The 24,325-nt window shown below is 46.5% G+C and overlaps 1 long non-coding RNA gene across 1 annotated transcript; it reads left to right on the plus strand.

The window, feature by feature from the left end:
- The first annotated feature begins 3,349 nt into the window (after nt 1–3,349).
- On the plus strand, nt 3,350–9,481 carry LOC132659569 (uncharacterized). Its single transcript, XR_009600126.1, has 2 exons — nt 3,350–4,605; nt 7,815–9,481. It is a non-coding gene; the product is annotated as an uncharacterized LOC132659569 (long non-coding RNA).
- Nucleotides 9,482–24,325: the final 14,844 nt, after the last annotated feature.

The following is a 24,325-nucleotide window of genomic DNA, read 5'->3' on the forward strand; positions in this document are numbered from 1 at the left end:
GCATGTTGCTGCAAATGGCATTATATAACTTTTTATGGCTGAGTAATAGTCCATTGCATATAAATATGCATATCACCACCATCGCGCGCACACACACACACACACACACACACACGTATCTTCTTTATCCAGTCATCTGTCAGTGGACACTTAAGTTTTTTCCATGTTTTGGTTATTGTAAATAGTGCTGCTATGAACATTGGACAATGAAAAGGATTCACCCTGATTTTAGACAGCATCATCTGGATTTCTCACCCCATTCAGTACATTTTATTGAGCACCTTCTATGAACTAGAAACTGTTCAAAATCTAGAATGGTAAGTTAAAATTTAAGCCACAGCTTGGCAAAAAGTTTGCAAACCTGTATTTGACAAAGCACTTGAATCCAGAAGATGTAACAAACTCTTATAATTAAAAATGAAGAGGGCAAACAACTCATAGACAAAAGGCTTGAAAATCCACTTCACAAAAGAAAAAAGAAACTTCACAAAATACAGACGCCAAGGTATTCTACATCACTGGGCATAAGGAAATTGCAAATTAAAAATAATAGGGCACCACTACCCACACTACACATATTCTTGGAGAAGGAAATGACAACCGACACCAATATTCTTGCCTGGAAAATCCTATGGGCTACAGTCCATGGGGTCGCAAGAGTCAGATGTGACTTAGCAACTAAACCACCGCCACCATACACACTCTATATTGGCTGAAATGAACAAGACTGACAATAACAGCTGTTGGTGAGGGTGAGGAGTAACTGGAATACTCTGACATCACTGATGGGAATGTGAAACTTATCCACATTGTGGAAAAGAGATTAGCAGGCTTTTTTTTTTTTTTTAAAGTTAAGTGTATGTCACAACATCCATTTCTAGTTATTTCCCTCAGAGAAATAAAAACATGTTTACAAAAGACTTATATTCAGATGTTCAAGGCAGCTTTGTTTGTAATAGTTTGAAACTGGAAACAACCCAAATGTCCACTGATGAGTGAGTGAGAAACAAACTGCACATCCTTACAATAGAATGTTTCTTCCACAATGACAAGGAATAAACTACTGACACACAAAACTGTTTAGATGAATCTCAAAATAATATGCTGAGTAAAACTGTCAGGCAAAAAAAAAGAAAATATATTTTGGATAATGCCATTTATGCAACGTTCTAGAAAATGTAAATTAATCTACATGATTGAAACTGACAAAAATTTCATCAGTAGTTTTCTCGGGCCTCAGGGGAAGGAAAGGATGGATCACTAAGAGCCAGGAGGAAATTTTGAGAGTTAATGGAGATGTTCTTCACAGGTGCAAAGCCAAAGTCATCCAACAGCCAGAGTAAGTGAACTGTATTGTCCTTAATTGTACCTGAGTACAGGAGATTAAAATGAAGAGATGAGCAGGTGCAGACAGGGAGGTGTCTACACTGGACCACAGTTCTGAATAGGTTTTGAGAACTCAGCAGAGGGAAGGTTCAAACCCAGGTCCCATCTGTGAGTCTTCTCAGCCTAGAGTCCAAGCACTTAGGCGACTTTTAAGAAGGGCCCTCCTATCCTAGCTCTGGGAACGATCATCAGCAGACAATTCTTCTTGCCTTTCTTGTGTTGGATAGTTCTTACTTTTTAGAGGCTCTCACCTAGAACAAGAAGGAATCTTGGAGCAGGAATCAGCAGATAGCACCTCGTTCAAAAGCTTTCTGCTTGATTTTGCATAACGATCCTTTTCTCTTGGGGCTTCAAAATTCAAATCTGCAAACTGAGAAAGTTGACCTGGAGCCCGAGATAATCAGAAGGGTTCTCTATAACCTTGGCATTTTGAAGAAATATTTAGCTCCCTTCCTTTTTTAAAAAAATAATAAAGTGACTTTTTTTTCCTGGAAAATATTTTTCAAAGATAATGAGGAAATGCAAAGTCCTTGACATGAATCATAACATACTCAGAACCTACCTAAGCTTCCCCTCTGGCCCCCTTCCTGCCAATCCCTTCTGCTCATCTCTGCCCCTTTGTTCACTGTTTGTACTCTGTGCTCCAGGTACAGAGAGCTCTGTGCTGTTTCTGAGACACCACAGGATCTTATGTTGTGCTTTTGTATATGCTTTTTTTTTTTTTTCCTGCTGGGTCCTGTTTCTGTCACTAAGGCTTGAGAAAGGGTGAGTGAATTACATAGTGAGAGGTGTCCGTTCAGCAGACATTTGCTCAGTGCCTTGTATATGCCAGATACTTGCTTGCACTGTGGACACAAACAAAGAAAAACAAATCCCTTACTGTCACGCCTTTTTCTTTCTAGTGGGAAGAGATAGATAGCCAATCAGACTGATAAGTATTGTATTAAATGGTGCCTTGTGCCAAGAAGGGCACAAAGTGGATAAAGCAAGTGATGAGGAATGGGCCAGCGGGTGATGGGAGAAGGCACCTCTATGAGACAGCAGAGGGAAGTGGCATAGTGAGCCATGGACATCTGAGAAAAGCTATTCAAGGGAGAGCAAACAAGAAGCACAGTGCCTCTGAGGTGGGCACCTATATGGAGCCATCAACAGACACCAAGGAGTCCGTGTTGCTGCTGTGGGTGGACAAGAGGAAGTGCGGCAGGAGACGCAGTCAGAAGATCAGTGGGGTTCAGCTCATACAGAGAATCCGATTTTACTCAAAATGGAATGGAGTAATGTTGGAGGATTCTGATCAGACATTGAATATGGCCTGACTTATGCGATGTATGACATTCTGAGAGTTGCCAAACTTGGTGGCTTAAAGCAGCAGAAATGTATTCTCTCCTAGTACTGGAGTCCCAAAATCCAAAACGAAGGCATGCATCTGTAGGGCCTCGCGCCCTCCAGTGGCCCTAGGGGAGAATCTTTCCTTGCCTCTCAGCTCCCAGGGGCTCCAGATGTTCCTTGGCTTGTAGCCTTAGCATTCTCATCTCTGCCTCTGCCTCTATTATCACCTCTTCTCTGTGTGTATGTGTCTTCAATTCTTTGTCTCCTAAGGATACTTGTCACTGGATGTAGGGCCTTTTGGGATAATCCAGGGTGATCTCATTTTAAGATCTTTAACTTCATTTCATCTGCAAAGACCCCTTTCCCAAGTAACATTATATTCATAAAATCTTGGTCTTATTAAGACATATCTTTTGGAGGGTGACCATGAAGTCACTACACATGGTAAACAAATTCCACTCTGTTTCTGGAGAATAGTTTGTAGGAAGATAAGGATGGAGGTGGGAAGACTATATAGGATGTGGAAATATCCAGGTGAGAGTGGCTATGGCTTGAGCCAGGATGGCAAAGTAGAGGCGACAGAAGTAGACGCTCATATTTCAAACACAGAGCAAAGTCTGAACTAGACTTGTGAAAAAAGGAGAGGAGACACAGATTTCTACAAAGATAGAAGGAATTTGACATTAACAGAGATGAGAATAACTATGGGAGGTGTTTGTATGGGGAAGTGGGGAACAGTGAAGATTTTGGTTTTGGATATAGACACACATTTTTTCCCTGTTGGACATCGAGGTGGTGATATTAAGGAATTCTTGGATATACCAGTCTGGAGTTCACACAAGAGGTTGTTGCTTTCAATATAAATTGGTTGATCATCAGTGGGGACAGGATGAGATCATCTGTGAAGTGAGTGCAGATGGAAAAGAAGATGCCAGAGGATGGAGCCCTGGAGCCCTTCAGCGTCCAACAGTCAGAAGAAAGTATGATAAACTGGCAAAGGAGACAGAAGGAGCAGTTACTGGCTGGAAGACCAAATGTCAGGGATCTGATCAAAATTTTTGAAAAAGAACTTCCTATCCAGCACCATATTGAGGGGGAAGCACTGGGGATTATAAATCTTTGGCTCTCCAGTGGTGACACCCAAAGTGACTGGTGGAACAGGGTGGAAAGGGGGCAGCAAATAAGGCTGGACCTTGATTTTCTTTCATTAGTGGAAGAGGTTCTATGCCTCAGGTTGTCATTTTAGGAAGCCCTCAGTCATCCAGGACAGTCCCAGACAAAAAGGTTGAAAGCCAGTTAGGCAGAGGAGATGGTTGTCTTGTCTGTGGGGTGGAGGAAATGATAGGCAGAGAAGATGGGACAAGAAAGGAGAGAAGGTGTGACCGTGATGAAGAGAAGGGCGGGTCTTGGGGGTGTGAAGGAGGACAGGAACCAAGAGCTGCCTGGGTGACCTGGAATGGGCTGGCATGGCATAGCCAGGACAGGAGCTCTTCCTCTAGCTTAGGCTCCACACCTTTCTTCACTTCAGTTTTCCCATCTGTAAGTGGGGATGGACACTGCTCTCCTTGCAACTTTGTGAGAAAGATTAGGCAAGATCATACTAGTGAAACATTTGGCAAATGACAAGCACTGAGACCTGGAAAAGGGTTTGTTCAGAAGGAGAGGTCAGCAGCAATAGCTAGGAAAATGACAATCTGCCCTTCCGAGAATGCTAGCTCTTATTGTGTCTGTCTAATTTTGCACAACAGACATATACAGAGTTCCTAACCAGTGCCAAGCTCTGTGTCCAGCTTCGAGGGAAATATAAAAGGACTGGCCAAGATCCTAATTCTCAAGAACTTCCTGACCAAGATGGCAGTATGTGGTGGAAGCCAGCTCAGCTTATGCATGGTGAATGTCTTAAATCTTTCTGATACTTTTTGAGAGTTTCCTATGTCAGTGGGCATTGTGTTGTAGGCTGAAAGGACAGAGAAGTGAATAGCAGAGTTATCTGTATATTGTAGGCTGTGGGAGATTACATCTATAGAGGTGGGAGTACCTGAGTTTTGGAAGGTCGGCCATTTGGGCATCGCTTATCTGGGAGTTTATAGAGTGCAAAGTCTTGGGCCATTCTCTAGACTGACTTTATCAGAATCTGCAATCCAACACAATCTCCAGGTAATTCATGGGCACATTAATATTGCAGATGCATTAATGCTGTTGACATTTTATACTGGATAATTCTGTTTGGGGGAGATGCCCTGTGCTCCGTAGAATGTTTAGCGGCATCCCTGGCCTCTGCCCACTAGGTTCCAGTAGCATTACTTTCAATTGTGAAAACTAAACATGTTTCCAGACATTCTCCAAATGTTCTTGGGAGGCAAAATCTCCCCCCCATAGAGACCACTGGACTAGAATGCATGTGTGTATGTGTGTGTGTGCTCCATTGTGTCTGACTCTTGTGGCTCCATGGACAGTAGCTTGCCAGGCTCCTCTGCCCATGGAATTTTCCAGGCAAGAATACTGGAGAGGGTTGCCATTTCCTTCCTCAAGGGATCTTTCCAGCCCAAGGACTGAACTTGCCTCTCTTGAGTCTCCTGCATTGGCAGGCAGATTCTTCACCACTGCACCACCTCAGGCTAGAGCAGGGTTTCTCAAAATGTGACCCTTGTTGGACAGCATCAGTAGTACCTGGAAGCTTGTTAGGAAGGTAGATTCTCAGACTTTCCCCAGATCTACTGAATCAGAAACTCGGGGAATGGAGCTGAGCAGCTTGTGCTTGACGGATCCTCCAGGTGATTCTAATGAACGCTGAAATGTCTTGGAACAGTGGTTCTCATCCCCAGAAGCACAAACATTCTGAAAGTTGAATAACATCCAGGATTCATGGACAGTGCATCTGATGAAGCAATTTCATCAGATCTCTAGAAGTAAGTGACCCTGGTGATTCACATGTACAGCTCAGATGAGAACCAATCAAGACAAGGCAGGAGGAGGGATTCACCCAAACTCCTGGAGGCAGCCAGTAAGAAGAGACCGAGACGCAAGTCTCCAAACTCCCTGGTCCAGGGCCTTTCCTCTGACAGCCAGCCTCTCAAACTGACTCCTGAGGAATTCTACACCCACGGGGAATGTTCAGACACAGCTTTGATCAGGTGTCTTTGTGCTTGCAAAACACTCTCATCTCTGAAATATTTTGTGATACAAGCTGCCCGGTGGCCTTCACAGAAGAAATTCACTGTGTTCACAGCTTTCTGGACACCAGCTAAGAATGCCGGGCCCAGATCATCCTCTCACTGCCTGCCGTCCCCACCCCTAACACCCCGCGGTCAGAATGTTTGCTGACTTCTTTCCACAGGGCTCCCTACGTGATGCTGTCCCATCAGGAAACACCAGAAATGTCAACACTCATATAAAAATGTTTGTCACAGGTGATAACCCACATAACCACTCAAGCACCGCAGGACAAAAATAGGCAGAAGGAGCTTTAGAAATTCTTTAGGGGAAGATAGGCAGTAAGTGGACTTCACACTCTTTCCTCAGCATCCTCACACGCTGTTAAAAAAAAAAGAAAAAAAAAGCTCAGAAGACTGCTCCTGGTGAAGCCAGACACTGTCCATGGAGGGCTCTCATGTTTGGTCATGACCTGGCTCTGAACAGATCCCATCTTGTCACGTCCCTCATCCTAGCAGTCATCACAACCATTCTTTGGAGAGGGATTTAGCTCCACTTTGCTGCTGTGGAAGCTGGGCTCAGAAAGATCTTATTGAGTGCTGATTGTTCAGGCTCTGTGCCAGCCCTGGGATGGAGATGCTTGGGCCAACCTTCACAGGGCCTCTAGTTGAATGCAGAGGTCAATGGATAAACCATGTGCTGTGGGTTTGCGCCTGGTATTTACTCCATCAAAATTGTTCTATCATCTGTTCTGTGATGCTGGGGCTGGATGTCTGTGGGCCATGTTTCCCAGACTCCCTTGCCAGTTGGCTTCCTATTAGGTTCTGGCAATAGGAGAATTAACTCAATGTCAATTATTAAAAACCGTTTCATCCTTTTATTACCTGTGTAACAAATCCCTTGGATTAAATACCTTCTCTTTGAAATAACCTTTTATGGTTTCCAGGCTTTCCTGGTGGCTCAGATGGTAAAGAATCTGCCTGCAATATAGGAGTCTCAGGCTTGATTCATGGGTTGAGAAGATCCCCTGAAGAAGGGAATGGCTACTCACTCCAGTATTCTTGCCTGGAGAATTCCATGGAAAGAGGAGCCTGGCAGGCTATGCTCCATGGGGTCGCAAAGAGTCAGACACAACTGAGCAACTAACACCCACACACACACACACACATATCATGGTTTCCAGGTTCTGGCTAGACCCTGACTGATTCAGGGAAGCTAAACTCAGGGAAGACCTTGAAAAGTGGCAAAGTAGAGAAGAGGAGAATGAATACAAGGTAGATAGGTAAAGAGAGGAAGGAGGAATTTGTCAGAGGAGAGGAAAGCTGTGCAAAGGCCCTGGATTGCTGGAGTCATAAGAAAGAAGACCAGCACGGCTGGAGTTAGCCTGGAACCTAATGAGGCTGGAAGGGCTGCTGAGGCTGATTTGTGAGGGTCTTGCAGGCAGGGTGTGGGCCTCCCCAAGGAGGTGTCACAACATAATCTGCCTCTCTTCTTGAGAGGTCATGTGGTGCCCCGGCTAATCAGTCACGTGAAAGATGTTGGGTCTTATCTCAGGGTAATGGAGAATCATTAAAGGATTTTAAGCCGCCAAGCTTCATAATATGATTTGTATTTGAAAAAGGGGTATTTTCTTGGGGTGTGGAGAATGCATAAGATAGGCTAAGTGGAAGTAGAAAGCTAGTTAGGAGGTGGTTGTACCAGTTTTCCCAGAAAGAAAGGAGACAGGAATGGGCCTTCATGTGAAATCACTCACTTTGAGACCTGGAGGTAGTCATCCCATGTTTCTGGTCAACCATCTGCGAAATGAGGTTAGAACAGAACAAGGGTTCCTCAGCTGTGGTATGAGCCCTCAAGGGGGTGTCCATGGATGGGTATCAGGACTGCAGAACCTCTGAGGTTGTTCACAAATGGTTGGATGAATGTCACCATATTCTTTCCTCTCACAGGACAGAGTCCCTGGCTTTCACCATGTTCTCTGAGATGTGAAGAACCCCTGAGTTTAAAGCTATTATCCGGACCATCTCGATATATACTTGCAACTGAAATGGCCATGATCTGAAGTCACTGTGTCTCTCCAAGGAGTCATAAATTCTTAGAATTTTCCTGCTGCCTGTGACAAGTGAGTGAAGAAGAGGAGGGTGTCCTGACTCAGTCCTGGAGGCAGACTTGGGCCATTCCCCTGGAGCTGTGCCAAGCTCAAGTGCCAAGAAAATGCCCACTCCTGTGACCTTCTCTGAGCAGGAGGTTGGAGGACACTCCTCTATTGGAGCATCACAACCACCAGAAGAGACAAATTGGGAGAGGGGGAGAATAGCCATTGATACCACTTTGTCTACTATGCGAAGGCTCCCTGAAGCCACACCCCACCCTGCTGTCCTGGCTAGACCCAGGGGCAGCTGCAGGGCCTGGAGAGCTTGTCCTGTTCACCTTCCATGGCTACCCCCTACCCATGGCTGCCCCTCAGCCCTGGCCTGTGTTCTCCCTTGGGACCCATTCTAGCTCCCCTCTCTCCCAGCTGAACTGTGATCTCTCTGGGAAAACAAGATCTAAAATCAGACTCATTCTCAATCTGATGAATTGAGGTCACTGGGTCCCCTCTCCAAAAGGACTGTAGCTTCATGCTGCAATGAGACTGGAAATGTCACTCCTTTTTGTGAAAGTAGGTCAGGCACCAGGCATTTTGGGGGCTGGGGTCTCTTTGTGGTGCCCAAAGTCCCAGCAGACAGGGCGGCAGCTGGCTCTCCTATGTCAGCACCCACCCATCCTGCCTAGCCAGCCTGAGGGCTGCCTCCCTCCACCCGGGCTGATGGCGGAGAATACAAATGCCTCTCCGATGACTCCCACATACCCGATCTTGCTGGGATTTTTCAGATTTCCCTGTGGAAGCTCTTTATGGTCTGTGACCCTGGCCACTGCAGAGCTGAAAAGACAACAGATTTATGGAGGGCCTGGAGAGCAACAAGCCAAGGATTGCGCTTTCCCGGCTTTCTGTCTGTAATTTATTTTTAAATGATCTTTCCTTTATTTATGGGTCCTGGTGACTCTGATGTTCGGGGTGAACTGCATCTTATCAGACTAGCAAAACTAACCGGATTAAAAGGAAACCCGCTCATTTCATCAAAAGGAGGCTCAGAAGTGCAGCTGGATCAGAGACTCCCTTCTTTTGTCCTTGAACATCAACCTGGCTGGAGGAAGGCATTTGGGCCTCGGAGCCAAACCCTCAGGGGTCAGGACCCCAGTGAAGATCCCTGGCTGGCTTCCTGCTTGTAAAGTGGGACTCAACACACCCTCAGCAGACCCTTAGTGTGATGATGGGGGGCGGGACTGTAGAAAACACTGGGCACCTCTGGACTCAGTAAATGCCACCTATGTGATTATTATTACCTTCTTTACCTTGCTCTCAGTTCCCCTCTGGGAATGCGCAACCCAAAGCCCAGGATGCAAGGACGACCATCTTTATTTGGGGTTTTAACATTTCCAAAACGTAAATTCAAACAGTAAACCTGTTTGGAATCCCAGCCCCTGATGTTCAAATAACATCTGAAGGTAACGAGGCGAGGATGGCAGTTTATTTCTCCCACTGAAATAAAGATCTGCTTCTGCTCCAGCATAATTACAGTTTAGCGGGGCCTTGTCTGCGACTGATGATTTTTGCAAGTACACAACTGTCTATTGTTCTCCTGTAGCTTGTTACCATGGCGATCTAATTAAAGCAGCATCCGATGCTGCTAGCCCATAGGTAGGGGCCCTGTTTGCAGATCCTAGTGGCTGGTGGTGGGGTTGGGGGGTGTGTGCAGCCTGCCTCTCCTGAAGCCTTTCCCCAAATTCTGAAATGAGGGCTGGTTGTCCATAATCGGACCCAGAAAAATGTCTTCATTTTTTGGAAACAAGATGCAAGAAGACAGTGAGCTAGGTTCTGCTGGCTTGCTCATGACCTTGGGAAAGTTGCTGACTATTTCACCCTCAAGTTCCCTGTGTATAATTGGGATGACAGTACCTGCTTTGAGGAGAAAAGAAGAAAAGGTCTGCAAAAGGGCCATGAACAAGAGGCAAGGCAGAGATGGCCACCCCCATCCTTCTGTTTTATCTCTTCCCAATGGCTGGAACATGGTGGGGTTAGGGCAAGAGCACAAGTCAAGTAAGCTTATGGCCCAAGGAAGTGCGGGAAGATCTCTCAGGCTTGTCGCATAGCCTGTGAAGTGGGGGCGGTAGTAGGCAGCTCACAGGGTTATGGTGATGCGATGAGATTGTGTCAAGTGCCCGGCACAGGCCTGGCCTATAGGAGGTCCTCAGTAAATGCTAGGCCATTGGAAAGACAGTTCCATGAAGGAGCCACTGGCCACCATGATGGAAACAAGCATGCCACGTAGAGCAGGGATCTTAACCCACAGAGGAGTTATATAGGGTTTCAATCCCAGTGAGTGAGACATTGGGCAAGTCACTAAATTTCTTTAGACCTCCAATCTTGTCTAAATTGAATCATAATTGATGGAGTTGGGCCTACAGAAATGACTGAAATGACACAATCAGAGGTTAATTATCACCCTCCAGCTCTATTCATGTCCAGGGTACCCTAAGTCTCCTTGGTCTTTGGATAAAGGGTCCAGTTCACTTATATCAGAAGCACGCTCCCATTTAATGAACTCTGTTTAGGTGCCAACATCACGCGTGTCACCTTTCATCTTAACGTCATCCTATGATGTGAGTACTATTATTTCTCCAGTTTTTAGGATAGACACATGCTGAGAGCTGAGGGGACATGTCCAAGGTTCACTGCTTCTAGTTGACGGAACAGGGGTTTGAGTGGAGGCATTCATGCCAAACTTACATTTTTTCTTAACCACTGTTCTTTACTGCCACTTACTGGATTGTCGCTGGGAACCTAGGAAGGAGGCACTGATATCCTCATGTAAGGAGGTGAATGGACAAGTCAGGAGATTGGCGGGGTTTTACACAGGTCTTCAGTGTTGCCCTCCCTCCAAACTCAAGGGCGTGTGCTCTCCTATCTTATTGTCCTACACCAGGCCTGTTGATCATTGCTGATTTTGGCAAATTGTATCAACTACCTGCCAGAGTCTTCCACTTGCCTGTCCTCACTGTCTCCCCTGGCACTCAGGTCAGTCGGGCAGGGTAGCCTGGACACGTGCTACTGATTATTTACGAGGTTCAGGAAAGGCCCAGTGTCTCCCCTACCCACTGCAGCCCTCATTTCCTTTTTATGAAGATTGGTGGTGGTGGTGGGGGGTGGCGGTAAACCATTTCAAAGTCTACCAATTAAACGAGTCCTGCCTTTCCTGTAAGCACAGTGTACCTTTGGAAAGGCAGACAGTTTTAGAGGTTAAAGGCCCAGCGTGTGCGCTTTATGGTCCTACACGTCTTCTCCCAAGATGTTGCCCACTTTTTCTCATTTCTTGACGGCCATGTTCTGCCCAGTCAACCCAAAGGACAAGGGTAGAGTTCCACCTGGTTCTCTGCTAAGGCCGTGAGCCCACCCACTGGCCCCTAGTAACCCCTCAGGCTTGGATAAGCTGATGGCCCCAGAGTGGCAGCGCCAATGAGGAAGAATAGGTTCTACATACCTAACTGCTCATCTAAGCCTGGGTGTCCTACATCCCTTAAATCTCATGAAGCATTGCTTTCTTTCCATTCCTTTTCCTCTGCCCTCAACTAGGACTTACCATCTTCCCTCTAGGATGTTCACTTACAGTCATTTTGTAAATAATTTCCTTTTATCCACCAACTGTAACATCTGTTCACCCTGTACATGATCACCAAAGGGATCTCCCTAAAGCAAATGGGTCTTTATTAGCATACTTTTAAAAAAAAAATATTTGACAGAGGTGAGGTCTTCTCCATCACTTTTTTGCATTTGTTACAATATTGTTTCTGTTGTTTATGCTCTGTTGACTGAGAGGCATATAGGATCTCAGCTCCCCAAGGAGGGATCAAACCTGAACCTGCTGCACTGGAAGGTGAAGTCTTAACCACTGGACCACCACAGAAGTCCCTTTGCTACCATACTGAAGGTCTTTACTAACTCACTGTGTTGCCCGCAGCGTAGAGTCAAATCTCCCTAAACTGGCATACAGAATCTCTGTGATGGGGTCCTTATTTCCCCAAATCTGCCATTCTGTAACTTCAAATCTTCTTCTGAGTAGTATGAAGTTTCCTGTGGTCATCAGACCCTTTCTCAGCTCACATGTTTTCTCATTCTGTGTACTCTGCCTGTGAGGTCCTGCTGATCTCTTCATATCACCACCTCCATTTACTGTCTAATGCACAGCCCAGCTTTCACCTCCAATGGATGTTGACCTCATGGTCACCCAAGCTCATGAACCCACTTCTACCCTTCCATATTCTGTAGGCATCTTACACAGAACACATCGTTTTGTACCCTAATCTTCCTCCTCTGGCAGATGATGGACCTTTGAGAGGAAGCATTACATCTTGTTCATTTTTGTTGTTCTAACATCTCAAGCCTGGCGTGGTGCAGTCCATGGGGTTGCAAAGAGTCAGACACAACTAAGTGACTGAACAACAGCAAAATGTCTCACTCAGTTATTGGCTCAGAGTAGACACTCAATAGAAGTCTGTTAAATTGAGCCAAGACTGAGTTGGCTCAGGGAAACAGGAACAGCTGGCAGTCTGGGGTAAAGATCCTTATCGTTTCAGACTCAACTATGTGTTTCAATGATCTTGCATAAGAAACCGATAAAAGAGTTTCACACATTTCTGCTCCCAGGAGGTTGGTGTTTGACAAAATAGCAGTGTGTGTGTGTGTGTGTGTGTGTGTGTGTGTGTGTGTGTGTGTGTGTGTGTGAGACTTTTATTGTCCAAGCCTCACCCCACCTAGAATGGGCTGAACTTTGCAAAATTTGCATTACATGCCTTAATGCCAGTCCTGGAACCAGAAGCATATGTGTTAGGCTTGCATTACTCACTGGAGGAATGCTGAAAGGACAGGGTCCTCCGTTTCCCCCCAGGAATGGGTGGTAAGTTTGGAGTTTAACTTAATAAAATCAGCATATAATGAGCTGCTACTTTGAGCCAGGCAATGGGGAAGATCCTGGGGAGACAGGAGTGAGTCATCTTGGTCTCTGTCCATAGAAGTTCATGGTTTAGGTGCCAGGCTGGAAGATAGGGTAGATAATTATAATAGAGACATACTTCACTTTGTTGTGCTTTGTAAATATTGAGGTTTGGTTTTTTCATTTTTCTGGTTTTTTTTTTTTTTTTTTACAAATTGAAGGTTTGTGGCCACCCTTCATAGGGCAAGTCTTTTTCCAAAGTACCTTTTTCCAAAGCACCTACTCACTTTGAGTCTCTATGTCACATTTTCATAATTCTCACAATATTTCAGGCTTTTTGAGCATGATTATATTTGTATGGTGACCTATGATCAGTGATCTTTGATGTTGCAACTACAAATGTGGTGGAAATAGCAAGAGAACCAGAATTAGAAGTAGAGCCTGGAGATGTGACTAAATCACTGCAACCCATAATACAACTTGAAATAGATGGGGAGTAGCTTCTTACAGATGAGCAATGAAAGTGACTTCTTGAGATGGAATCTGCTTCTGGGAAAGATGTGAAACTGTTGAAATGACAACAAAAGATAAAGAATATATGTAAATGCCATTGACAAAGCAGAGACAGGGTTTGAGAGGATGCATTCCAATTTTAAAGGAAGTTCTTCTGTGGATAAAATGCCATCAAAGAGCATTTCATGCTACAGAAAAATCATTCTTGAGAGAAAGAGTCAATTGAGGTAGCAAATTTCATTGTTTTCTTATTTTAAGAAACTGTCAGTTAAGACTCCATGCTTCCAAAGCAGGGGGTGTGGGTTTGATCTCTGGACAGGGGACATACCATATGGGAAATCCCATATGCCGCATGACATGGCCAAAAAGAAAAGAAAGAATAGAAAGAAAGAAGCCACCCTTCAGCAACCACCACCCTGATCAGTCAGCAGCCATCAACACCAAGACAAGACCCTCCACCAGCAGGAAGATTAGGCTCAGATGATGGTTAACATTTTTCAGTAATAGAGTATTTCTAGTTAAGGTATGTACATGGCTTTTTTTGGAAATTATGCTGGGACACATTTAATAGACTATAGTATGGCATAAACATATCTTTTATATGTACTGAGAGGCCAAGAACTTCGTGTGACTTGCTTTGCTGCACTGTTTGCTGATTGCAGTGGTCTGGAACTAAATCTGAGGTCTGCCTATTTTGGTGTTGGTGTTATGATCAACACCAAGAGGCAACTGGAAGCCTCCAAGTCAGCCTCTGTTCTGGAGGAAGGGCTCCTACACTTATTTTCAAAGGGTTGCTAAGAAGCAGGCCATAGGCTGAGTGCCATGGCTATTCTGAGAGGCTATAGACAGTCCAGGCTGCCCCGTGAATGCGGAAAGAGGTGCATGCCTTCCAGTGGCTTCTGAGTTTCTTTAAGAGCCTGGTCACCAGGCCGGTCTCTGCAGCACATCATTGGTGACGCTGATCCAGGAATCACCCTTTGAGGCCTGCCTGGTGGATCATTGCTCTTAGAGCAAATGGAACCGTTTTGCAGATGCAGCTCGTAGAGTGGAATGATGATGGGTCCTGCCCCAGGCTTCCAGTGTTCACTGGAATGCGGCTATTCCAGTTCCCTGTTTGCCTTGCCTCCTGAAGGTGCCACCAGGGCACCCCCTGCCAGAAAATTGACATAGGCCTTGAAGAGCCTACTTCCTTCCCCAGGACTCTTCAGAGAAGAGTCAGAGTTCAAACTCCAGTCCGAGTTCTGGAGTTCTGGAAAGTTCCACTTCTTTCCTTGACTTGGCTACTCCTTCGCCCAGGACCTGCCAGGGTGTGAGCCATTTCTTCTCATGTGCAGAAAGGCTCTCACAGAGAAGATGACAGTCATGCCTCCAATCTCGTAGATGAAGATGTGAAGATTTGCTGAGGTGAAGGGGATACCATGAGGCTGGGTGGAGAGGGCATGCCTTGAACCAGCCTTAGAGAGGTGACGGGGCATTGGGCAAGCTTAGAGGGGCAGGCGAAGGGTGTGACAAGCAGACAGGAAAGTGACACGGGCGTGGGCAGCAGGCACCTGTGGTGTGCTGGGGCCAGAGATGCGTTTTCCTGGTTGGAGCCCAAGTTTCCACAGTCTCCTGGCAGGCACAGGGCTCTTGGGCCTGCAGTAATACACACAGAACTTCAGGGCCTCATAAAATCACCTTTGTGGGCGCTCCCAGATGCACCCCTGAGAAACAGGTGTTTGCTCCACTTCCTCATGCCAAGAGGCAGGTTACCGTCTGGTCCCAACTTCTCTCCCTGCAGACACTTCCTTTGCTGGGCTCCATGACCGGATCTCATTGCTCACACAAGGCATCTCATTCTGTCTTCTGTGTCTTTAGATACCCTGTCCTTTCACCCTTCTTCCTTCCCATGGCCTGGTGAATCCTGTGTCACGTTCAGGGCCTAATCCAAGCTCCAATGCCTCCTGGAAGCCCATCTGGACTGTCAAATCTCTGAGACCTCCAGTACAATCAATGACCAAGTCCAAATAGCCTCTTCCATTTTGAACTGTGGTGTTGGAGAAGACTCTTGAGAGTCCCTTGGACTGCAAGGAGATCCAGCCAGTCCATCCTAAAGGAGATCAGTCCTGAGTGTTCATTGGAAGGACTGATGTTGAAGCTGAAACCCCAATCCTTTGGCCACCTGATGTGAAGAACTGACTCATTGGAAAAGACCCTGATGCTGGGAAAAATTGAAGGCAGGAGGAAAAGAGGATGACGGAAGATGAAATGGTTGGATGGCATCACCAACTCAATGGACATGAGTTTGGGTAAACTTAGGGAGTTGGTGATGGACAGGGAGGCCTGGCGTGCTGCAGTCCATGGGGTCACAAAGAGTCGGACACGACTGAGCAACTGAACTAAACTGAACTTGTAATAATGCTGTTGCTGCTAAGTCGCTTCAGTCGTGTCCGACTCTGTGCGACCCCATAGACGACAGCCCACCAGGCTCCCTCGTCCCTGGGATTCTCCAGGCATGAACTCTGGAGTGGGTTGCCATTTCCTTCTCCAATGTATGAAAGGGAAAAGTGAAAGTGAAGTCGTTCAGTCGTGTCTGACTCTTCGCAGTCCCATAGACTGCAGCCTACCAGGCTCCTCCATCCATGGGATTTTCCAGGCAAGAGTACTGGAGTGGGGTGCCATTGCCTTCTCCGACTTGTAATAATAACACATACCAATTTATACATGGCATATAATTGATATAGAAACTGCTTTCTTCTCTTACAACTTCTCACCATTTTTATTTTCTAATTTTATTTATTTATTTTTGGCTGTGTTGGATCTTCATTGCTGCTCAGGCTTTCTCTAGTTGCGGCAAGAAGGGGCCACTCTCTAGTTGCAGTGTGTGGACTTCTCCCTGTGGCAGCTTCTCTTGTTGAGGAGCTTGAGTTATAGGGCGTGTGGACTCAGTAGCTGTGGTACACAGGATTTGTTGCCGCGCAGTATGTGGAATCTTCCCAATCAGTCATCTAACCTCTGTCCCCTGCATTGGTATGTGGCTTCTTAACCGCTGGACCACCAGGAAAGTTTCACTCTTGTTTTCTAAATGTGCACTCTCTGCTATCTTCATGCATAGAACACAAGGTCTAGATCTGTGGATACTGCTATGAAGACCAGAAAAAAGAAGGAAAGCTGACTGCACCTCAGCTTGGTGGTGTGATATTATTGCAACTTGCTTTATGTCGACTGCAGGAAGTCATGGAATCAGTCCTTCCCTTGGTCTGATTGCTCCGATCTAGTGGGACCTCAGGAATGGAAGCTCCAGCTTATTCAAGCAACAGTGACTTCATGGAGTTTTGCTAGTACTTGAGAGTCCCGTTGACTGCAAGGAGATCCAACCAGTCCATTTTAAAGGAGATCAGCCCTGGGTGTTCTTTGGAAGGAATGATGCTAAAGCTGAAACTCCAGTACTTTGGCCACCTCATGCGAAGAGTTGACTCATTGGAAAAGACTCTGATGCTGGGGAGGGATTGGGGGCAGGAGGAGAAGGGGACGACAGATGATGAGATGGCTGGATGGCATCACCGACTCGATGGATGTGAGTTTGAACTCTGGGAGTTGGTGATGGACAGGGAGGCCTGGTGTGCTGCGATTCATGGGGTTACAGAGAGTCCGACATGACTGAGCGACTGAACTGAACTGAACACGGAAACCATTTGCTGCGTGTCCTCTTCTGTTTTCTGCTCCTCATTCTGATCACTGACACTTCAGTTAGACCTACAGCCTTTTGGGGGGCTGGAATGTCAGCCTGTCTCCCCCATGGGCCCCAGAATCCTGACTCGATGCACTCTCCATACACTGGTTGAAGTTCTCGTCATTGTTGCTGCAGAAGGGAGCTGAGAAGAATTATCAGTGATCCTCATCAGGAGAAGTGACTAAGATGTAGGGATGCATTGCAATTTGTATGTAAATACTTGTGGCTTAAACCTGACTTTGCCACAGGGAGGTATTGATGGAGCCTTAAAAATAATGACCCAGCTCATTAATGGTGAATTATAACATAGGTCCTAGAGAAGTCCTCAGGACCTTTTTCACTCAAAGCACAGATTAGAAATAAGCATGGTTGATTAGCCGAAGCTGAGCTGTCAGCTTTTGCTCTAGGTGTTAGAAAGACAGGGATAGACCTTCCATCTCCCATCTGTGACTTTGAGGCCTTGAGATCACTGGGCACAGGACTGTGACCCCAGACAGAGCACCAGTTTTTAGTTTAGAAGTAAAATAAATAGAGTGGAAAGAGTCCACGATTTGGAGCCAGAAAGACCCATTTCTTAGACTAAGGTTGACCCTGGGCAGGTCACTTAACCTTTGTCATTTCAGTTTCCTCATCTGGAAAACTGAGATTAAAATGCCTACCACACAGGGTCAGGTGAAGATTAACACTGAGAGTTCTTGAAAATGCTCTTAGCAAACAGCAGGTGAGTCCACACTCCAAAGTCATCATCATCACCAACACATACATGGTACCATCTTAAGGATTTTATGGGTCCCTCAAATATTTGTAAAGACAGACTCTGGATCTAAATACATGTCTCTCCTTAGAACTAGATAGTTGATGGCTTAGTTGCAGGATGTTAAAGAGCTGCTAGAGTCCAACATGGAGAAGATGCAAAGTCAGGCCCACATTTTTCAGCAAGTTTCTCGTACTGGGCCAGCCCACACTGAGCTCTCCTTGGCTCCATTTTTTTGCCTGTTGATGCTGCTTTTGTGTTTTCAAGCAAGACCACAGTCATTTCATTAATCTGGATGAGATGTTAGAAGACCACCTTGGTTCTAGAGAATTCTTCTTGGGTGAGTCACTGAAGCTCTCTTAGCCCCAATATCTGCATATGAAAAATTGGCACAACAGTACTTAGCTTTCTTGTGAGAAACAAAAGTGATCAGAGGTTTATTGCAAAAGCCCAGCTTATGGGTAGAGTAATTCTTTCTGAAATGACTTAGAATGATTCTCAAAGCCTTCCCCTGAAAGCTCTGCCCTAGCTCTACAGCCTTCTCTCTCTCTTATCCAACGTTCCAGACAAATGGCACTACCCCATTTTCTTCTAGACATCTCTAGTGTGTTTCAGACTGCTCTTCTGTGATGTCAGTCCTCTTTGTACCATGGGCTTTCCCATTTGACTAGACTTCACCTGAACTTGGAACCAGCTCAATCCATCCCTTGTGTACAAGGTCACCTTTATCCATCACCAGAGACCTCTCTCTGTGGATGCCACCAAGCATTTCTCATCCAGCAATGAAGTCGGGATGGAACAGGATGTTAAGAAGAGAAGCCCTATGGTGCTTAAGAGGTGATAGATAATAAGAACCTCTCATTAAGTACTGACTATGTAGTTACATAGATAGTAATAGGGGCTTTATAAATATTTACCTAGACTGTGAAAATCCCCATTTGCCGAAGAGGAAGCAGAAGCTTAAAGTCAGAGTAGCTCCCCTGTTTGTAGACAGTGGAAGGGTGGAGTCAGGCTTGGAATCCAGGCTCGCCTGGCTCCCTAGATCTTACTGTTTGCTCAGTTGCATGAAGTGAGACAGAGTTGGCTGAGTGCGTTACAAAACGGCATCTTCAAACTCGACGGAAGGATGGTCTTCCTAACTTGAGAGCTGCTCACCACGGAGTGAATGTAACCTTTTAGGATGGAGAGTTGCCTGACACGGGCATGCACAGGCAGGCATTGAAATCGACTGGCCAGAGTTGCTGCAGAGGAGATTCAGGTCTCCTTCAAGCAAAGGTGAATGAAATCAAAAGAAAAACTTTCTTCTCTCGTCTGGCTCTGACTGCTTACAGAGTCGCACTCTCTCTCTGACTGATGCCAGTAGCCAGCTAGCCAGGTAGCTGAGAACGGCTTCTGCCTCGTGTTTTCACAATAAACTCTGAAACTGATGGATAGGCCCCTGATGTGGGTATGTTCCCAGCTATGTTGCCAACATAATGTCAGAAAAAGCTGCTGCTAAACCAATAGCCCTGGAGCCCCCTGCACCCAAGCCTCGAACACCCACCTGAGTGGGAGCAGGGGCCCCTTGCCTGCCTGAGTGCTCCACCGCTGGAAGGGTCCCCATGAGACAGCCCCACTGGGGGAGGCTTCACGGGGGCCGGATTGCTCGACAAACACCGCACATATTGAAACACTCTGGTGGTTTCCCGGTGTCCGTACCGCAACCCCCTCCCCACCCGTCAGAGCCTGACCTGGGTGACCTCCAACATCTTATTAAAGCCCCCAGAGCCCTGCGTCTACTGCGAGGGAGAGAAGGAAGCAACTCCTGGATCCATTCTCTCTCCTAATTCATTCAAGTGAGCTGGGCTGAGTGGGGGCCTGGGCCTTTGATGTTAAAGGCCCCTAATTGGAAGGAAGTGAAGTGTTAGCCTGTCAGGCTTTCAGCCTCTCATCAAATACTTTAAGAGGTATCCGCACAGCGCGGTTCTCACACTGGTGCTGAGAAAGCCCGGAGTGGACTGCTTTTTGTTAAGATGTTTAAACTTTGCATCTGTCTAACATAAAGTTCCATACAGATGTCACACAGTTCCTGGTGGTGCTAGACACCCTTCCCTTCGGCATCACACTTCCTCCCACCACCCTCACCCTCCTGCCTCTGCTCTAGGGGGGCAGGGGACTCTGTTGCTGGGCCTGCAGAGTTCGCCCACCCGCCCGCCCGCCCCGAGGAGCCCACAGAGAGGAAGGTGGCGGCAGGAGCTAATTACCGACCCCAGACGCAGGCCGGGAGCTCCTGGTTGGGGCCTCCCTCGAGGAGCCCCTTTGATCTACCAGTTCGGAATTGTGTCACTCCCCAGGAATGCTGTTCCCCCACCCCCCTCGCTCTGAATCCCAGCGCCTTCGCCTTCGAGTCAGAAGAGACTTGGAGACTTCAAGTAACCCTTTAGTCTCACCTTCTCATGTGAAAGCCGGAGACCAAGCCCAAAGAAAGAAAGAGGGACCGGCCTAGGGTCCATTTCAGGGAGCTCCTGGCAAAGTCAGCTCATGACCCTGGGCTTTGTGCCCCCGAGGACAGTAGGATGCGACCTAGACCTCTGTGTTCCTCTTCCAGATAAGAAGGCCCCGTGACTACGTGGAGAGGTGGGATGGGGCGGGAGGTGGGAGGGAGGTTCAAGAGGGAGGGGACATATGCATACTGATGGCTGATTCATGCGGATTTATGGCAGAAACCAACACAATATTGTAAAGCAATTATCCTTCCATTAAAAATATATATAATTTAAAGAAGGCAATGATTAGAAAGAATGAAATAATGCCATTTGCTGCAACAGGGATGGACTCAGAGAGTGTCATACTGAGTGAAGTAAGTCAGACAGAGAAGAAGTATCATATGACATCCCTTCTATGTGGAATCTAAAAAGAAATGATACAAAGGAACTTCCAAAACAGAAACAGACTCACACACTTAAAGAGAACTATCTTATGGCTGCAGTGGGGAAGCATAGGGGGAAGGGATAGTTAGGGAGTTTGGGATGGACTTGTACACATTGCTCTATTTAAAATGGGTAACTAACAAGGACTTATTGAGTAGCACATGGAACTCTTTTCAATATTATGTGGCAGCCTGGAGGGGAGAGGAGTTTGGGGGAGAATGGATCCATGTATATGTATGGTTGAGTCCCTTTGCTGTTCACCCGAAACTATCACAACAGTGTTCATTGGCTATGCCCAACACAAAATAAAAAGTTGTTTTTTTAGAAAAAGAGAGAAGGCAATGAATAGCACAGTTGAATTTGAAAAACTAAATTGATTTATAACAGAGTAACTATACCTGGAGTTCAGATGAAGCCATTCCAGTAGGCAGACTCCAGGGGGGAGCCTGGGGGCAAAAAGGAGGCAGGGCTTTCATGCCCTTAATTGTGAGCCTACCTGGCCTGCTCAGAGAGCCCTCAGCCCCAGTGGCTACAGAGAAGGCGAGAGAGTGCTGTCTGCAGAGAGAGAGTTTGTGATCAGGAATGGGCCCCATGGGGAGGTTGGGGGGGTTACTGCAGATTGGATACATGGGGCTCGGAAGCAGGAAGCACGGGGCGTTCCTCGGTCTGGCGATTCGAAGCTGTTTGGTTTCTCCAGGATGAGTAAGGTGGAGGGCGGGGGCCATGAGGGGGCTTCCCCCATCTGGCAGGCACTGACCTCCCAGGGCTTTGCAGGCCCCACAGACCAGCATCCCCTGAACCAGGGTGCCAGCCCCAGGATGCACATGCAAGCGGAGGGGTGGCCACATCAACTGTGGACTGACCACGGGTAATCTTTTCCCCGTGTTAGTTTTCCTGTGAGTTTCTAAGATTCTTTGTGGTTGATAGGGAGAACAGCAAAATTCCTGCCTCCTGGTGCTCTTGGGGGCCCCTATAAGGGCCATTGTTATGTGGAAGAAAGTATTGAATACCTAACAAATACCAAAAAGTGTCCATTCCCAAGCCTTTTTTAACTCTTTCTGCTCAGTCCCTCAGTCGCGTCCAACTCTTTGTGACTCCATGGACCATATAGCTCACCAGGCTCCTCTGTCCATGGAATTTTTCAGGCGTGAATGCTGAAGTGGGTTGCCATCTCCTACTCCAGGGGATCTTCCCTACTGCAGAACTGAACCTGCATCTCTTGTATCTCCTGAATTGGCAAGTGGATTCTTTGTCACTAGTGCCGTCTACCAAACACTGTGTATTGGTGAGACCCTGGTCAAAAATCTAGTCCATTTTTTCTCTGGTGTGTTTTTATATCGTTAATGTCTCCATCACAGAGAAAGGGAAGAGTTGCTATTCTTTGCTTTAATAGTGGGACTTTGGGTATTTGGTCTCCGAGAGAAATAGTCCTGCATGTGTGACTATGGCATGGAGGGGTCTCTGAAGAAATAAAGAATTTATCTTGAGGAAAAAAAAGAAGAGTGGGAATCCAAGTGGAAAAGCAGGGTTGTTATCTCCAGCAGGGACCTTCTGATGGATGCTGTGCTTGCCTGCCTGCCTCCGCCTGCCTGAAGGTGGTTTCCTTTTCTGATGCCATCCCTGCTCCCCTTCATTAGGTGGGCCACTCACTGGTCTTGGGGCACAGGTAGTCAGTCATGCATCTGACCCCATTCCAGGCACAGGCAGCATAATGAGCCGACTCTAAAATAGGCTGAGCTCAGTGTCAACTCACACCAGGAAAGCCCTCAAATCAACCCACTTTGGAAAAACTCAGGAATTGAGAGCTGAATTCTGCAGCATTTGTTTCTGAAACCTCAACAGACTAAGGGCTTGAGAAGCAGCCAGAGAAAGTCGAGTGTCCCCAGGCAGGCAGCATGGGGGCTGTTGACCAGGGAGCAAGTCCCATATCATCCAAGAGATCGTTCCATCTGATCCGTGTTCAGCTTTGATAATTCCATGTCACTCCCATAAAGCAATTCCCTGAATGAAACTCTGATTAGTGAGGCTTGTCTGGACATAGACAGGCTTGGAGCTGGCTTAGCACAGAGGCCAGAATCCTAACTGTGGACTCCAGGCCCAGGCTAGCGTCCTTAAAGACCAAATGTGAGTATTTTAGTTTCTTAAACCCTTTGAGCATTTAGAAAATGATGCTATTAGACCAGATTAGCTTTAAGATCTATTCCAGAGTGAATGTTTCATGATATTCTCTGAGTACCAGAACACATGGAATAGTTTAATTATCATTACTAAATATAATAGCCCCCAGGTTGCCAAGTATTTGAATAAAAACAGCAAGAAAAGGCTTCATCGCCAGAGCCTTGTTTATAAAGTTCCATGTCATTTTCAGATTATTTGGTTTCATCTGAATAGTCTATGTCAGTACACCCTAACCTCTCTGCTTGTTCCTTGTATTGATCTGGCCAAGTTGGCCTAATCATCATTTTTCCCAGATAAGGAAATCAAGGCGGGGGAAGAAAGCAATCAGTTCCCAGTGTCACAGCTGGATCCTGCAGGACTGGGCACCACAGTCCGGGCCACTGTACCATGCTCATGGACCCATTCTCCAGCCCCCCATGCCTCGACTAAAGCCAGGAGGGTGTTTGCCTTTTCACCCATATTGGACTGAAGTCTTCACTTTTCATTCAGCTGTTTGCATGGTATCAACAAAGCTATCAGGTACTTTTTTCTTCAAGGTGGCACAGGGTACCTTGAAGGGTTGGATCCTCGGAGTTCTGATTCCATGGCAATACTTTAATCACGTGGAATCAATTCAGCAGCAGCTTCTGCGATTTTAATCAAGTAACATTTTTGTGCTAAGGCAAAACCAAACACAATTTAAAAGTGAAAAAGAGCCACTTCCAATCAACCTTACTCCCCTCTGAAGCACATTAGCTGGGAATCTTCTTGGGCCCTCCTCTAATTGTCTAATTAATGCAATATTAAACTGACACCAAGCAAATGGGAGCCGAGTTGTGTGCTAACAGTTTGGGCAAGCTGAGAAGAACGTAATTTCTGCAAGGAAGCCAGATGGGAGGGGAACACAGGAAAGGATGCCTGGGTGTTAATTTGCAGTTTGATGGACTCTGTTTGTAAAAATAAACACTTTTGCAGGAGTCTAAGGAAAGCACATATCATCCGTTTCATATCGCACAATGCCTACTTGTAGACACCGAAAACGTGCTCATAAGAGTCACGTCTAATTAAAGCAGAGAAGTTCGCCTCCTTATAAGTTCATTGCAACGGCTGTTACAGGCAAAGAGATTTGAGCTGAATGAAGAGATGGATGCCCCGATGTGCTGAGTGTAGATACTGCAAGCTCCTTGTTCTAGGAGTGGCTGGAGGTCCAGGTGATGGACCCGTGAGCCAGTTTATCATGTTTGCAGATGCAACCTGCCCGCTGAAGACATCATCCAGGGAGGGAATGTTGTTCTGGCAGGATGGGTACATAGCACTGCAAGTGCCCAGCCCTACTGAAGGCAGACCCCCTTCAAGAAGGAACCCGTTGCCCTAGCCATTGGGG

Source organism: Ovis aries, chromosome 3 (assembly GCF_016772045.2).
Source record: "Ovis aries strain OAR_USU_Benz2616 breed Rambouillet chromosome 3, ARS-UI_Ramb_v3.0, whole genome shotgun sequence".
NCBI classification, from domain to species: domain Eukaryota; kingdom Metazoa; phylum Chordata; class Mammalia; order Artiodactyla; family Bovidae; genus Ovis; species Ovis aries.